Genomic DNA, 16,648 nt, shown 5'->3' with positions numbered 1-16,648 from the left:
CTATGGACCTATCTCTGCCAGTTTTGGAGATAAAAGGGAAGCAAATTTTGCAAAGTTCAGTTTATGGTGTAAAGTAGGTCAAAGGTCAATTTTAAGGTCACATTTAGATTGCCAGTATATGACTTCCTATTCAAGTTCAATAGTAACTATGGACCTATCTCTGCCAGTTTTGGAGATAAAAGGGAAGAAAAATTTGCAAAGTTCAGTTCATGGTGAAAAGTAGGTCAAAGGTCACTTTCAAGGTCATAGTAAGATTGCCAGTATATGACTTCCTATTCAACTTCAATAGTAACTATGGACCTATCTCAGCCAGTTTTGGAGATAAAAGGGAAGAAAAATTTGCAAAGTTCAGTTCATGGTGAAAAGTAGGTCAAAGGTCAATTTTAAGGTCACATTTAGATTGCCAGTATATGACTTCCTATTCAAGTTCAATAGTAACTATGGACCTATCTCTGCCATTTTTGGAGATAAAAGGGAAGAAAAATTTGCAAAGTTCAGTTCATGGTGAAAAGTAGGTCAAAGGTCAATTTTAAGGTCACATATAGATTACCAGTATATGACTTCCTATTCAAGTTCAATAGTAACTATGGACCTATCTCTGCCAGTTTTGGAGATAAAAGGGAAGCAAAATTTGCAAAGTTCAGTTCATGGTGAAAAGTAGGTCAAAGGTCAATTTTAAGGTCACATTTAGATTGCCAGTATATGACTTCCTATTCAAGTTCAATAGTAACTATGGACCTATCTCTGCCAGTTTTGGAGATAAAAGGGAAGAAAAATTTGCAAAGTTCAGTTCATGGTGAAAAGTAGGTCAAAGGTCAATTTTAAGGTCATAGTAAGATTGCCAGTATATGACTTCCTATTCAACTTCAATAGTAACTATGGACCTATCTCTGCCAGTTTTGGAGATAAAAGGGAAGAAAAATTTGCAAAGTTCAGTTCATGGTGAAAAGTAGGTCAAAGGTCACTTTCAAGGTCATAGTAAGATTGCCAGTATATGACTTCCTATTCAACTTCAATAGTAACTATGGACCTATCTCTGCCAGTTTTGGAGATATAAGGGACTAAATGTTATAATTTTGGAGTTACCATAATGTGCCTTAAATTTCGTACAGAAAAAATTAATTAAAATAAAGAAAATGTCATTTTGGTCAAAATTCTTGAAATAGGAGGTGCTCTGAAGTTTCAGAAGTTCAAATTTGATGAAATAATGTCATTTTTGAACACAAGTTGTCTGCTTTGCCAAGCCTTATGTTTTATTTTTCCAGAGTTCAAAATTTATTATCCATTACCGTATTGCACATTTTGCTTTTACCACCAATATGTACTTTTTGATACAGCGTAACTCGAAAACCGTATGGAATACAAAAAAACCGAGACCACCTCCAGTGTTGGGCTTTACATGCTCTACAAAATGCAAAAAAGAATGGGTCTCTAGCATTAACGGTTCCCGAATTAGAGACAGTTTTCAGTTTCGGTATCTTATGGCCGCTACTCCCGTGAAAATGCACCGATTGACCCCAAATTCATGGAGATGAAAGATGACCTGAAGGGTAACACCTTCCAATAATATTATTGGTTAAGTCTGTGTGGTGTCTGAATAACAGGGCAAAAAAAATTTTTTTTCGTAAAAAATTTAATTTTTTTGAAAATTTTGGCCCATTTGACCTTGAAGTAAAGGTCAAAGGTCAAATCCAAGGGTATATTTGAAATCTACACATATGACTTTTGGAAAGCCGTCTATAGAAATTTTTCCCATAACTCCTTCCGTAGGGTAGATAATTAGCATTTAATTTTGCCATTTTTAGACAAGGGTGCATTGCAATGAGTGCCACACCCAGACCCCAATACCGACAAAGCCCAAATTTTACGTGGAACGAGTTGAGACTATAGGTGACCTAAATCCATGAGATGGGTACGGGGGCCCTTACCGTCTAGGAGGAGAAGCGGTAACGGTAGCCGTCCGGCGGAGCCGGCGGAGCCGGCGGAGCCAACGGAGCCGGCGGAGCCGGCGGAACGATCCGGACGGGACCGAAACCATGTGTACCGCCAGCGCTAACGCTGGTGGTACAATTACTGGGTTTAGTACGTTTTTTTAAAAATGTAAGTGTACCCTAGTATACCCCGCCTCAAATATCATGCTTCATCTACATCACAATTTCAGCATTCTACACACAGCAGTCATGCAAAACCATTTCTTTCTTTTACTACATAGTATTTGTCTGGTGTAATGCAATCAATAATTTCTTTTGCTGTAATTTAAGCTTGGCCAACAATGGGCCTTGCATGACAGGAAGCACAGATTCTTTTTCTGTATGTGAAATGAAAATTGAGCCCAATTGGTGTTTACAATGTTTTTAACCGTTGTGAGGCTGTGCAGGAGTTAACTTCATATAATGTATTCCTGACATTATAGTTTTAAAACCTTCCTGTTGCAGAGAGAATGGAACTTAAGGAGAGCACCTGTAACCACCAATAAAGTCACCCCTTTTAGTGTAATCAGCACTGACATCACCCCTGCAATCTTTTCAATAAAACCTATTAAAAATAAGAATGTGTGCTACCATTCAGATCATTTGAAACATTTTCCTGGTAAATCAAGACAAGGTTCTAAAGGGATACTTGTCCATAGAATATGTTGTTCAGATCATCACCCTAAAACCAAAGTGTACTTAACAACTTACAAAATGAGTTGTGAAATCCATGCCAGAAAAAAATGCCCCTCTGATTGATGAAAAGTTGTCTGTTCCACAATAAATAAATAGATTAATAAATTGATAACATAAAAACAGATTACTCAAAACTTTTCATTGAGAGCTAAACCTTTAAAAAGAATGAAAAATTTGGATCACAATTAGTATATGGCAGGTATTACTTCACACTGATCTGCATAGCTACATAAAACCAGTTTTAAATGGCATAATTGATAGACAAGATTGTTTTAAACCCAATGCAGCGAGATGTTATTCTTATACATCTTTAACATTAAAATCCATACCAGATAATACCATTAGTGGTTTCCTGAGCAATTCTCAGACATTAGCCCTACACTGATGTTTCTATTTTCACACCTAAAGCTGCGTTCAGACTAGGACAATTTAAAATGGCAATCATGACTAAAAAGGGTCTTTCTCAAATTCTGTATTCCATTCCCTATTGTTTCCAAGCATTTGGCCATCGAATCTCCCTTGCATACAAAAATCTGTCAAATTGCTTAGAGAATTCGCATAGCCTAATTATAAAAAGTACAAATAGAGCTCGTTTAGATCTATCATTTTTTGAATAATTCACTGATTCAGTAAAAAGTTTAGCTGGCCTAACAGACATCCTTCATGGCATCCAGCTGATGCTTTTGGCTAGGTTGATTTTCATGAAGTCTAAGGGACCATTCACAGACCCTATCATACTAACTGTGGATCAATCTATTCTCGCTTGATTGCAATCAATTGACTTAAGCAGCCTAGATATCTGTCATGCCTACTGAAGCTGTAAGGGGGTAATTAATTATCGTTTAGCAGCTTCAGGAGGTGTGACAGACACCTAAGCTGCTTTTAGCTGAAAACAATTTAGCGAGAAACCCCTCTGAGATGGATCAATCCTGTTAGGCCCCATTCAGATCAAGAAGAGCCGAGTGCTAACTAGGCCACAACCTTAATATGGTGGACCTACATGAAAGGAAGACCACTTAATCCTGTAATGGTCTCTCTGTCTCTCACATGCCTCCCCACGCGTCATCCCTGCAGGGGCACAGTAATTAAATCTCGGCTCAATTCAACCAATCAAGATTCGACACGTGGAGAGGTGTGTGAGAGGCAGAGAGACCATTACAGGATTAAGCTGTCTTCCTTTCATGTAGGTCCACCATATTTAGGTCATGGCCTAGCTAGCACTCAGCTCTTCTCAATCTGAATGGTCCCTAAGATCGATCTAGGTATGGGAACCCAGTCTAACATATTCCTTGTCTAACTGTTGGCTTATCCTGCTGATGTCCCAATAACTGCACAGCAACTGTAATCAATCAATCCATCATGCTATCCTGTCACGCTTAAAATCCTGCTCTAATGTTTCAGCAATACATGTATATTCAATTTGCTCACCACAGTAAAGGAAATCTGTGACTGACTATACACACACAAGACTAGAACATTAGCTGACAGTGTTCTGAAGATAAAGACAATATAATTCTTTTGTCTTTTTATGGCTAGTCTGCATCACAACATACAGAAAAAGAGAAAGAAAGGAAACAATAAAGAAACAAACAATCGAAATACACATATAATATAACAGAATGGGTCTGATCAATGAAACTATCACATCTTTTGGTATACGTTTTTGGTTATAACTCATTAAATTTGAACAAAATAAAAAATGAATGAATAAATTCCTCAATTCTATTTTGTGTGAGTAAATTAATAAAAAAATAAATAATAATAATTTTATTGTTATGGCAAATGTAAGAATGATCTAAAAAAAAGTGCGATAAATAAAAGCAGATGGCTTTAGTGAGGAATAATGTCAAAACGCACCACACACATCGTAATGTACCTACTGTCTCCATCATTTCCTGCGATTTACCAGTAACAGTGAAATATTTCCATGAATATTCATTTCGTTTTCCGCAAGTGCCAATGAACAGCTGAGTGAACTGTAATTAGGTCTTAGATATGACACTAGGTTTTTATTCAGCCTTAAACGCAACCTTGGCAAAATGTTCGGATGGTTTTAACTGACGCATACTTTATGCACTTTTTTATCATTTACCTCCATTGAACTATTTTAGAAATAGTGCTGCGAAATGTTTATTTAGCTTGTTTTTAGCTGCAAGTAGCTTTTATCAAAATATACAATGGCAATATGAACTTCATACATATTATATTTTAAGTTCAAAGAGGAACTCAAATGGCTATGATGATTGATTTACTACTGATGCCTATATTTCCTGTGATTTATAAAAATCATGAAAAAATTACCAAAATGTCAGTGATTATTGATTGTCTCCTTAGGTTGCATTTTAATGTAACAAAGAAGATCAAAATAACTGATTCAAAAAAGAAAAAAAAATTGCAAATGGTAGGCGTTGTAATAAACTCTGATTCAATAACAAAATGTATGTGCAACATCACAATCTGATTTTTAGTGAGTTACAGAAGCAGAACTTCAAACAACAGGAGCAACATCCACATGCTGGGACTTAGGCAATAGATCCTTTGTAGCTAGTTTAATAAGCGTGTTGTTCCTTGGTTCATGAATTGCAAATTCCTTTCTATTTTGCAGACTGCTATTAAGTTGTACATTTATACCACATTACTTTGAATGCATCTTTGTCATTAGTATTTTATTGCACTTTTCAGGGAAATACATCTGCCGCTTATGGTAAAAATATAAAACCCTCTACGTGCAAATCCCTGACACACATACACACACATGTGCCTATGCATGCCTATGATAACAAAAGACTCAAAATTATATATCAAGTTTTTCTTCATAAATTTATCTTCAACATTCTGATTCACAAAATGAGAAAAAAAGGCATTATCATTTTCTGTATATTTATATCATCAATCATTTTATAGCGACATGTTATTTTACTATAGTGAATTAAGCCATGCTTATATCATCTTAGAAAAGATATAATGAAAAAAGAATTTGATAAAATATATAATTACAACCCCCCTCTCCAATGATAATGATAACGAAAGCATAAGTGCCAGTATTATAATATACCCCCTATACCATGGCCAATTGAAATTCAACATAGTTCTGCTTTTAAAAATGACAATATGAAAAAAGAGGAATATTTAATATACCGGACGGAAAAATAACAACTTTGCAAAATCATTAACCATCTTTGCTATGAACCATCAAATATAATATCCATATGCAGGAGAAATCTTAAACTATACTTAAATTTTCTAAGATGTAAAGTAAATTATCAATATAAGTGTCAAAATTATCTTGAGTGTTAAAAATGTTTCAAAGTAACAAAATGTTAATCTGGTATAGGTGTTTTTCCTTTGCTCTACATCTAACCAAGCACTCAGTAACAAAATTAAGGTACCTTGATCCATTTTTTGTCTTTTTTTTTTTTTGATAAATTAGATAATAAAGTGAAAGACTATGAAAGAAATTAAAGTAGGTTTTAACTGAATACTGTCCACATACCTGATATATTTGGTGTATGTATAGCCTAACATTATGTTGCCTTTCCTAGAAATTCTTGGAAAAAAGCTTTCTTGTATTGTCAGTTGCTTCAGTTTCTTCACTCAATGTGCCACTCCTGGATGTAAAGAAATATTTCCTCAAGGTGCCATTTGGCCCATCACCAGAATCACTGAGGCTGGTAAGGAGATCTTCTATCTGCGGAATGCAGCAATTTAAAATATTCTGAAAAATTCAAATAAATATCACCATTAAGATATCATACTTACATGCTGCTGCCTTTATCAGCAGGAGGCCGGGGGTCATTTGCTATAGAGATCATTTGTTATGGAGATGTTCACAATTCTTTTGTGATCACCACACGTTACATTCTGATCATGGCAGCTGTGGTGTCCGGTTTCCTAAGGCATTTGAATGGTTCTAAAAATGTACAGATTCAAAATACAAAAATATGTAGGTTTAAGCTGGAAACATGGTCTAAAAATATTATTCTAATCTTTCATTTCCATAGATGATATTAAATATAAAATTTGAACTAGAGGATCAGAGAGGCGATACCGCCTCCGAATATTGTACCACCAGCTGGAGCAAGCGCATTCGTATAGACCCCCACATACACAAAATAAGGGACACACAGCCACCAGTTTTGTGCTTGACAAGCTGTAAAAATGCAATCAACAAGAATTTTTAAACTATTGCAAAAAATATATATGGTACAATCAAATTTAAGTTCTTTGTAAGATAGGTCAAGGGTCAATTTCAAGGTCACAGTAAATTGCCAGTATATGACTTCCTATTCAAGTTCAAGAGTAACTATGGACCTATCTCTGTCAAGTTTGAAGTTAAAAGAGAAAGAAATTAGCAGAGTTCACTTCATGATAAAAAGTAGGTCAAAGGTCAAATTCAAGGTCACACTTAGATTGCCAGTATAGGACTTCCTATTCAAGTTCAATAGTAACTATGGACCTATCTCTGCCAGTTTTGGAGATAAAAGGGAAGCAAAATTTGCAAAATTCAGTTCATGGTGAAAAGTAGGTCAAAGGTCAATTTCAAGGTCACATTTAGATTGCCAGTATATGACTCTCTTATCAAGTTCAATAGTAACTATGGAACTATCTCTGCCAGTTTTGGAGATAAAAGGAAAGCAAAATTTGCAAAGTTCAGTTCATGGTGAAAAGTAGGTCAAAGGTCAATTTTAAGGTCACATTTAGATTGCCAGTATATGACTTCCTATTCAAGTTCAATAGTAACTATGGACCTATCTCTGCCAGTTTTGGAGATAAAAGGGAAGCAAAATTTGCAAAGTTCAGTTCATGGTGAAAAGTAGGTCAAAGGTCAATTTTAAGGTCACATTTAGATTGCCAGTATATGACTTCCTATTCAAGTTCAATAGTAACTACGGACCTATATCTGCCAGTTTTGGAGATAAAAGGAAAGCAAAATTTGCAAAGTTCAGTTCATGGTGAAAAGTAGGTCAAAGGTCAATTTTAAGGTCACATTTAGATTGCCAGTATATGACTTCCTATTCAAGTTCAATAGTAACTATGGACCTATCTCTGCCAGTTTTGGAAATAAAAGGGAAGCAAAATTTGCAAAGTTCAGTTTATGGTGAAAAGTAGGTCAAAGGTCAATTTTAATGTCACATTTATATTGCCAGTATATGACTTCCTATTCAAGTTCAATAGTAACTATGGACCTATCTCTGCCAGTTTTGGAGATAAAAGGGAAGCAAAATTTGCAAAGTTCAGTTTATGGTGAAAAGTAGGTCAAAGGTCAATTTCAAGGTCACAGTAAGATTGCCAGTATATGACTTTCTATTCAAGTTCAATAGTAACTACGGGCCTATCTCAGCCAGTTTTGGAGATAAAAGGAAAGCAAAATTTGCAAAATTCAGTTCATGGTGTAAAGTAGGTCAAAGGTCAATTTTAAGGTCACATTTAGATTGCCAGTATATGACTTCCTATTCAAGTTCAATAGTAACTATGGACCTATCTCTGCCAGTTTTGGAGATAAAAGGGAAGAAAAATTTGCAAAGTTCAGTTCATGGTGAAAAGTAGGTCAAAGGTCAATTTTAAGGTCACATATAGATTACCAGTATATGACTTCCTATTCAAGTTCAATAGTAACTATGGACCTATCTCTGCCAGTTTTGGAGATAAAAGGGAAGCAAAATTTGCAAAGTTCAGTTCATGGTGAAAAGTAGGTCAAAAGTCAATTTCAAGGTCACATTTAGATTGCCAGTATATGACTTCCTATTCAAGTTCAATACTAACTATGGACCTATCTCAGCCAGTTTTGGAGATAAAAGGGAAGCAAAATTTGCAAAGTTCAGTTCATGGTGAAAAGTAGGTCAAAGGTCAATTTTAAGATCACATTTAGATTGCCAGTATATGACTTCCTATTCAAGTTCAATAGTAACTATGGACCTATCTCTGCCAGTTTTGGAGATAAAAGGGAAGCAAAATTTGCAAAGTTCAGTTCATGGTGAAAAGTAGGTCAAAGGTCAATTTCAAGGTCACAGTAAGATTGCCAGTATATGACTTCCTATTCAACTTCAATAGTAACTATGGACCTATCTCTGCCAGTTTTGGAGATATAAGGGACTAAATGTTATAATTTTGGAGTTACCATAATGTGCCTTAAATTTCGTACAGAAAAAATTAATTAAAATAAAGAAAATGTCATTTTGGTCAAAATTCTTGAAATAGGAGGTGCTCTGAAGTTTCAGAAGTTCAAATTTGATGAAATAATGTCATTTTTGAACACAAGTTGTCTGCTTTGCCAAGCCTTATGTTTTATTTTTCCAGAGTTCAAAATTTATTATCCATTACCGTACTCACATTTTGCTTTTACCACCAATATGTACTTTTTGATACAGCGTAACTCGAAAACCGTATGGAATACAAAAAAACCGAGACCACCCCCAGTGTTGGGCTTTACATGCTCTACAAAATGCAAAAAAGAATGGGTCTCTAGCATTAACGGTTCCCGAATTAGAGACAGTTTTCAGTTTCGGTACCTTATGGCCGCTACTCCCGTGAAAATGCACCGATTGACCCCAAATTCATGGAGATGAAAGATGACCTGAAGGGTAACACTTTCCAATAATATTATTGGTTAAGTCTGTGTAGTGTCTGAATAACAGGGCAAAAAAAAATTTTTTTCGTAAAAAATTTCATTTTTTTGAAAATTTTGACCCATTTGACCTTGAAGTAAAGGTCAAAGGTCAAATCCAAGGGTATATTTGAAATCTACACATATGACTTTTGGAAAGCCGTCTATAGAAATTTTTCCCATAACTCCTTCCGTAGGGTAGATAATTAGCATTTAATTTTGCCATTTTTAGACAAGGGTGCATTGTAATGAATGCCACACCCAGACCCCAATACCGACAAAGCCCAAATTTTACGTGGAACGAGTTGAGATTATAGGTGACCTAAATCCATGAGATGGGTACGGGGGCCCTTACCGTCTAGGAGGAGAAGCGGTAACGGTAGCCGTCTGGCGGAGCTGGCGGAGCCGGCGGAACGATCCGGACGGGACCGAAACCATGTGTACCGCCAGCGCTAACGCTGGTGGTACAATTATTCAGACTTAGAAAATATCATATGGTCTACTGCTTTCACAAACAAATTGTTCATTATCATACAAAAGCTAGGGAATGGCCACAACTGTTGCAGTTATACTTATAAACCTACAAATTTATAAAAATTCTTCCAATTTACATGTAAGTTCATACTAATTACAGTCCTTAAATTAAAAATACATGTATCAGAGTAAGTTAAACATGTCACTTTATATTCTCTATCCAAACAGTAAATAAATACCACATAAAATTATTTTCATTCAAAAAATAAATAAATAAATAAATAAATAAATAAATAAATAAAATAAAATAAAAATAAAAAAAAATAAAAAACAAAGTCAAGGGGAGTACAGTTGCAAGTTTTATCAGCACAAACCACTACTCAATATAGAACACATTTGATTTTTTTTTACCTTTAAGGAATATAGTGTCTAGTGCCCCCTTTGCCAGCCCCCTTAAATCTAAACTAAATCATTAGGAGACCTCTAAAATCAATAACCAGTAATTCAGAGCGTGTGAAAAGTCCATCTTTTCATAGCCGTATAGACATATTAAATAGCTCACCAGAGGACTATTTTAGCTAACTTCGAAATATCGATAATAATAAATCAATCAATTACAAAAAATTCTAAATTTCTAGAGCTTGGACGTATTTCACAGAAATGCTTTCCCCGCCCTCAGAATCTCCAACCCATCATTTTTCTTAATAACAAGGACATTTCAAGGGAAACACACCTGTAGGTGTCAGTGTAATCACCTGTCCCACAAAATGATCTGAAATATGGTCTAAGAAAATTTTAGTGTTTCTAAATGCTGCTACCTTCATTTTTAACTTGTACATATACATAACTAACAGCCTAGCAAGAACAAATTGTAGTTCTCTCATGTAACAATCTTCCATTTGCATGCTAAAAATATAAGATGTAAACATGCTGGTACGTACAATATCTGCTTCATGTGAGTTATTCAAGGTGCCTTTTTTCATACAAGCTTCTGAATACTGTAAGATATTTCTTTCTGAATATTTGTGAAAGATTTAATTAATAGCAGGATCTTAATCAGATACAACCCATATTATGTTTCTTCATTTTTCTAGGTATTATACACCTGATTCTCATAATTTTCCTTCTCCTGGAAATCAGGTAAAACAATCTTTAAAAATCTGAAAGCTCATCTTAATCACTACCAAGAAATCAGTAAAGATTCTTATCAAGTTTCATCCTACTTTCTAAATATAACATACCACGAAACAAATGAATGGTACATTATGTACACGTATACCATCCCAAACTCTTAATGAGTACTCATATAACACTTTCATCTAATTTCACTCAATAAATTGAATTTCTCTGTACTGCCCTGAAAAAACTGTGAGTGGGCCTGTGGTTCTTATGAACAGAATGAAACTGTGTATCCACCATTTGTATAACCTGAGATCAACTGAATCAATCCTAGTATTTATTTGAGCTTTGAGCTTAAATAATACTGGTAAATCTACAACTTGAAGTATAGAATATTCATGACTATAGTTTTACATCTATTGATTGATCATGGCCTGGGATATCGAGAGGTACAGGTAGGATGGATGCCAGCTTCTTCATTTTCCATCTTCCACATGTGCTTGCACGCACGCATGCTTTATCTGCTTTATTATGCTCTGATATACAGTTGCAAGTTTAATCACTTTTATTGACTTTTAGAGCTTATTCCTAATGAAACTATTGTTCTAAGTAGATCAATCTTACTCCACAGGGACTCTCGCTGAATGCAATCAGGTAAACAGATTAACAAGCCTTGAATAATAGTCTAGAAAGTAAAAGATTATCTATCTTGTAATGAAAACTGTCCTCTGCCCCAGCCCTCTCTGTCCCTTGGCTCTGTGTCATCTTAATTTTAAAAAAAAATGCCAATTTTAAATAGGAAAAGGTTAATTCCCATTTACAACATTTTAATTTGCCTCCTTTAAGAAATCCTGGATGCAAACTTGCCTTCAAGGTACACAACAGTTCAATCAACAATCCACCATCTTCAGCATGCATAACAAATCATTTAAAGGTGCCAAGGGTATTGACTTCTAATCAGTCATTGAAATTTTACATATAAGTCACATAGGCTGCATTCTGAACAGATGATCCACAGTCTTACCTGTAGGCGCCTAATAATTAAACAGATTTAAATCTTGGCTCTGAGGTTTAATTGCTAGACCCCTGCAGAGAAGGTGCGTGTGGTAGGCAGGGAGACCATTAGGGAATTAAGTGGCATTGCTTTCAAGTGGGGTTGACCATATTTGATCCTCGGACTAGTAAGTCTGCAGTTCATCTGTTGTGAATGCAGCCACTCACACACCCTTAGTTTCAGAGCTCACTAATTAGCGCACCTCTGTTATTACCACCAAATGGCCGAGATGTGTTGACAGAAGACAGGTGAGTTTCCAGCAAACTCTGAAACTCAGGGCACATGTAGGCCAATCCCCAAGTATAGTCTTATTTGATTTAACATTTGAAAATTAGAGGTGGTCATGGGGGGAAATAGGATCAAAATCTGCTGGATAAAATCCTTGACCTTTCAAACAGAGACTTAAAAGCAGACATGCACTGCATGTCCAATAATTGAACTGCCATCTATATGCAATGATCTACTAGTATGACATACTAACTGCCTGCATCCCACACCGAGTTAAAGAGGTTTACGGGGGTTGAACTCCCAAGACGGAAGTACATCGATTTCATTGATAACCCTGACATTTTGTCTCTTTCATACAAAATAAAGTTTTAAAAATATGTTAGCCGACTAACTACATATTTTGGCTTTTTTGTCCCAAATGTGCCCATGAAATATAGTAGAGATGCTGCGCTTGCTTATGTTGACTTTAGTGGCTCCTAAAGCTCTTTAACAAAAGTACATGTCACATGATGTCTTGGTTTAAACTCGTGCAGATAATGCTTTGCTACTTTTTTAAAGGTATTTTAATAAACTGTCTTGTGCCTTTTGGTTGCTGATGAGTATAAAAATTATTTTAATAAGTATTTATTCAAACCCCATCAAACTTGCATTATTTTACCATTATCAGGCTAATTAATTTTAAATTGGATTTTTTAAACAATGATCAGAGGGCTAAATAGTTATTTAAAAGAGACTAAGGCAGTAGGCCTACCAGCTATATGCTGGGATGGGGGGGGGGGGGGGGGGCTGGGGTTTGTAAGCATTACTCTTTTAGCTTGAAAAGATCTACTCTGATTTAAAATCCGATATTTATTCCAATACCTCAAAATTGGTTTCATTTAGGGGAGAAAGCTCCACATTCTCAGAAAAAGAAATTTGAAAGTGCTTGCTACAGTTCTGGACTGCCATCAGCAATGAAACGTACATCAAAGTAATTTTAAGACACAATTAAAAATGCTGGCAAATGAAATTACACACATTCTACTGGTACCTGGAATCAACTGACACCTTACTCTATCTTAAAAACTACTTGCGTTCTGATAAAGACATTTCTGTTGTTATTAACAATATCCCTCTGCACCCCTCACCTCCTAGTAAATCAATAATAATATTTGTATCTAGGCCGGTTTTGCCATATTATTAAAATTGACAGCATATACGTTGGAAGTGACTGCCAGGGTAGCAAGGAAGACTTAAACCACTTTGATTTTAATATAGAGATATATATTTGCCCACCATTCTTTATTCCTACAACAAAAAAAATGTGCATCTTCACAGTCATCAATTATTTACAAAGGAAACTCTCTATTAATCATTCAGTTGTTACACAGTATACCCATTACGTCATTAGTTGAATTTTTTTTTCAGAGAATCACAGGTTATTAAAAAAAACCCAGAACAATGACATTTCATTTTTTTCTTTATAAAAGACCGTCAGAAAATTTTATAAAAAGGATATGAGAGGATATCAGAAAAATATTACTAAATGTGCTTTTTTTAACTTAATAACTAAAAACTAGTGAAACGTTCTCTATTAAAAATTGAAAATAAGAAAAATTGAAATTTCAAATTTTAAAAAATGCAAATCTGAGTACCTGGTATCTTTTTTTTTTTTTTTTTATTTACCTTTTTTTAATCATTAATATTTAAATTTTGGAGTTTTGACTTTTTTGAAGTTCCTTCCACTGGGATATATAAGTGAAATGGCTGTCTTCTGCTACCATATTTCAGCTAAAAAGTTAGCATTCTTTATTTGCCTTAGTGTAAGAGGTTTAATAACTTACGTACAAGCTATAGTATACTATGGTATCTTGGGGCAGGCTGAGCAATGATTTGTGAAGAGGAAAATTTCCTTTTTTTCTGCGAGGAAAAATTAATTTGGTGGAGAAATACAAGATAGGACACCTTTAAATAAAACAAGAAGTAATCAAATTAGATTTGTATTCAATTAAGTGTAGCCCAGGAATTTGACTGATTATCAGTATATATACTCCAATTTTCACCTGGGGATCGAAGTTTCAATCAATTGTTCATATACATTAGCAAACACTGTGAGTAATTAGAGATTGCTGGTGACTTTATTGATATGCGTTAGCCAACATTCTGATTGTTTAGGGATTAAGGGGTATTTATTAACCTCTGTTAATCTGACTGTTTGTCACCAGCCCATCGAGTCATGCTGATGGATTTTTAATGAAATTTTCAGATTAAGCCACAAATGGGCAAACTTAAAAATAATTGGATATTGGTGGTAATTGGCGATTCAGATCACCATCTGGATCCAAGAATGTTTTTAAAGTATCATCACCATTGCAAAATATTGCCAATGACCTTGGCCTGTTGTGCAACAAATGTGCTCTCAACTACCACAATTTATCAGTGTGAAGTCCTTGGTGGAGGTCTGCCCTCTCTGGTTTCTAGTTCATATATATGTACATGTATGTAAGCCAATATAATGAATCATTAGTGAACTTTTTCATATAATCTGAGCGACTAGAAGGATTGAAAGTGACTCTTACATAATATTTATGTATTAGCCCTCACCCTGGGGGCAATTGTATTGTAACCATATGCTAGCTGTCAAACTGTATATGATTAGTGCTATGGAACAGCAGTGACTCATTTCCAATCATGTTCGGCTCAGAAAAGATCACAATTCTTAGAACTCTGTAATTAATATCAGCTCTTAATAGACTCATACAAGTTTATGCTTCTTCTATTTGATAAGAAGTAAATAAAAAAAGGTTTTACTACACCACACAAAACTGAAAAGTTGACTGAGTGTGACCATCCTTAATTTCAAGGAAATCGGCATCATAATTTTGCACATATATTTTTTCAAATGGGAAAAAAATAGCAGTAGGTTTAAGGTTGGCAAGCGAACAAAGCTTACCAGTAATTACATTTGGCACCAGGTAAACTTGCTTCCGTGCAGAGATTTGATTAGATTGTATAAGCTATGATTGTTTTGGATTGCTTTCGTAAACAAATGATTTTCACCCATAATCTTAAAACCCCAATTAACACAACCAACTGAATGGGGTTTAATTGCCATGTATGCTGCACATGCATCCTGAGATCTATTACAATTAGCACAAAAGTAGAGGAGTCTGCCTGGAAATGCATTGGTTATATAGTGCATGCTCCCTTGTTCTATATGAACACTTCATTTTTTTTGTCACATCAGCACCTACTGTAGTATAGTACACAGATCACCAACTGAGACATCAATGATGCTGGTCTATTCACAGTTTTTGACAATCTTTAAAATATACAGTGGTTTTCCACCATAATCATCCTCGCATTAAAGCATGTCTAAAGTATCTGCCAGTCAGCATTATGCATAAATGATTTGAGAATTAAGCCATAATGACCACCATTAAGGTGCATTAAAGACTTGGTCTCTGTGGTATTTGTACTATCTGTGATGAGTCCAATAAATATCACATCCATATGGACTCCAAAATACATGTAGCACCAGCACCAAAATGCTAATGCAACATTAAGCATTAATTACTCCCTATCATCAGCGTTGCTTTTTGACTACATTACTATTTTGGAATTCTTTCACTTTCATGTAATAAATTATCAAAATGCTATCAGGAGAAGAAGGTTTTGTACCTATACCCTTGTACCAACAATCTGTGGTCAGTGTCAATTGGCCCTCAAAGAGGGAATTAGGCATGAGCACTGGAGTCCACACAAATTCTTCAAAAACAGTACCTGTGGTTTCTGCTTGCTTGATGCTCACCTAGCTGGAACATGTATAGCAGCAGGGGTAGCGTACCTGGTCTAGCTGGCAGTGAAAGATCATATTGTCCGTATGCTAGCTTTCAGCTCCTCATATGGCTTCTTTCCTCCCAAGGGAGGTGAGAAAAGTCTACAGCCATGTAGTATGAATGACACGGCCAAAACTATGCCAAGTATATTGTTATCTGTGGTAAGCTCTACTGAGACTGGTGACATATGGAATATACGAATAAGACCTTAGTAAACTAAATCTATTAAAAGTCCTTTCAACTAGATACCCATTTTTTATGTTAACTCGTCTTATTAAAATGTTCTTCCTCATGCATGCACATGTAATTCTCAAAAATATATATTTCTATGGTTGGTAGTGACACGTACATACCTACTATTCCAAAGACATAAAATTGTATATCATCATAAAAACATATTTTAAAAATATTTTGAAATATCTTAAATCACAAAATATACAATCACGGGCAAAATATCCCAGGCTAACTGCTAAGAACTGAAAGTATAAATAATTGCTTCATTAACATTTAACTGTGACCTTTTGTACCAATCAAGACCATTCAAATTGTAACAAATGTCATAATTAACGCTGAGATAACAGTCTACGGGTTCATTACTCCAATGGTTCAACTGATCAAAAGATGTCTTCACTTTGGGTCAAACATGTGTACAAGGGAAGTCCCATGAGGCATTATAGTGACAACC

The 16,648-nt window shown here is 35.2% G+C and overlaps 1 protein-coding gene across 7 annotated transcripts in view; it reads right to left on the bottom strand.

Moving 5' to 3' along the window:
• LOC106158899 (synaptotagmin-5) overlaps positions 1-16,648 on the bottom strand; it is a 59,568-nt gene that overhangs the window by 19,814 nt on the left and 23,106 nt on the right. For 6 of the 7 annotated variants that reach the window (XM_087010099.1, XM_087010098.1, XM_087010102.1 and 3 more), the window contains one exon: positions 6,160-6,381. The gene's annotated coding sequence lies outside the window, so the exon portion shown is untranslated. Of the gene's footprint in view, positions 1-6,159; positions 6,382-15,907; positions 16,129-16,648 lie in introns of those variants that run through there. The other variant, XM_087010101.1, reaches the window with a different exon arrangement.

Source organism: Lingula anatina, chromosome 3 (genome assembly GCF_051362555.1).
Source record: "Lingula anatina isolate TDL-2025a chromosome 3, LinAna3.0, whole genome shotgun sequence".
Taxonomy (NCBI): Eukaryota; Metazoa; Brachiopoda; class Lingulata; order Lingulida; family Lingulidae; genus Lingula; species Lingula anatina.
The sequence above is the reverse complement of the archived record's forward strand: the minus strand, read 5'-3'. Positions and strand labels throughout refer to the sequence as shown.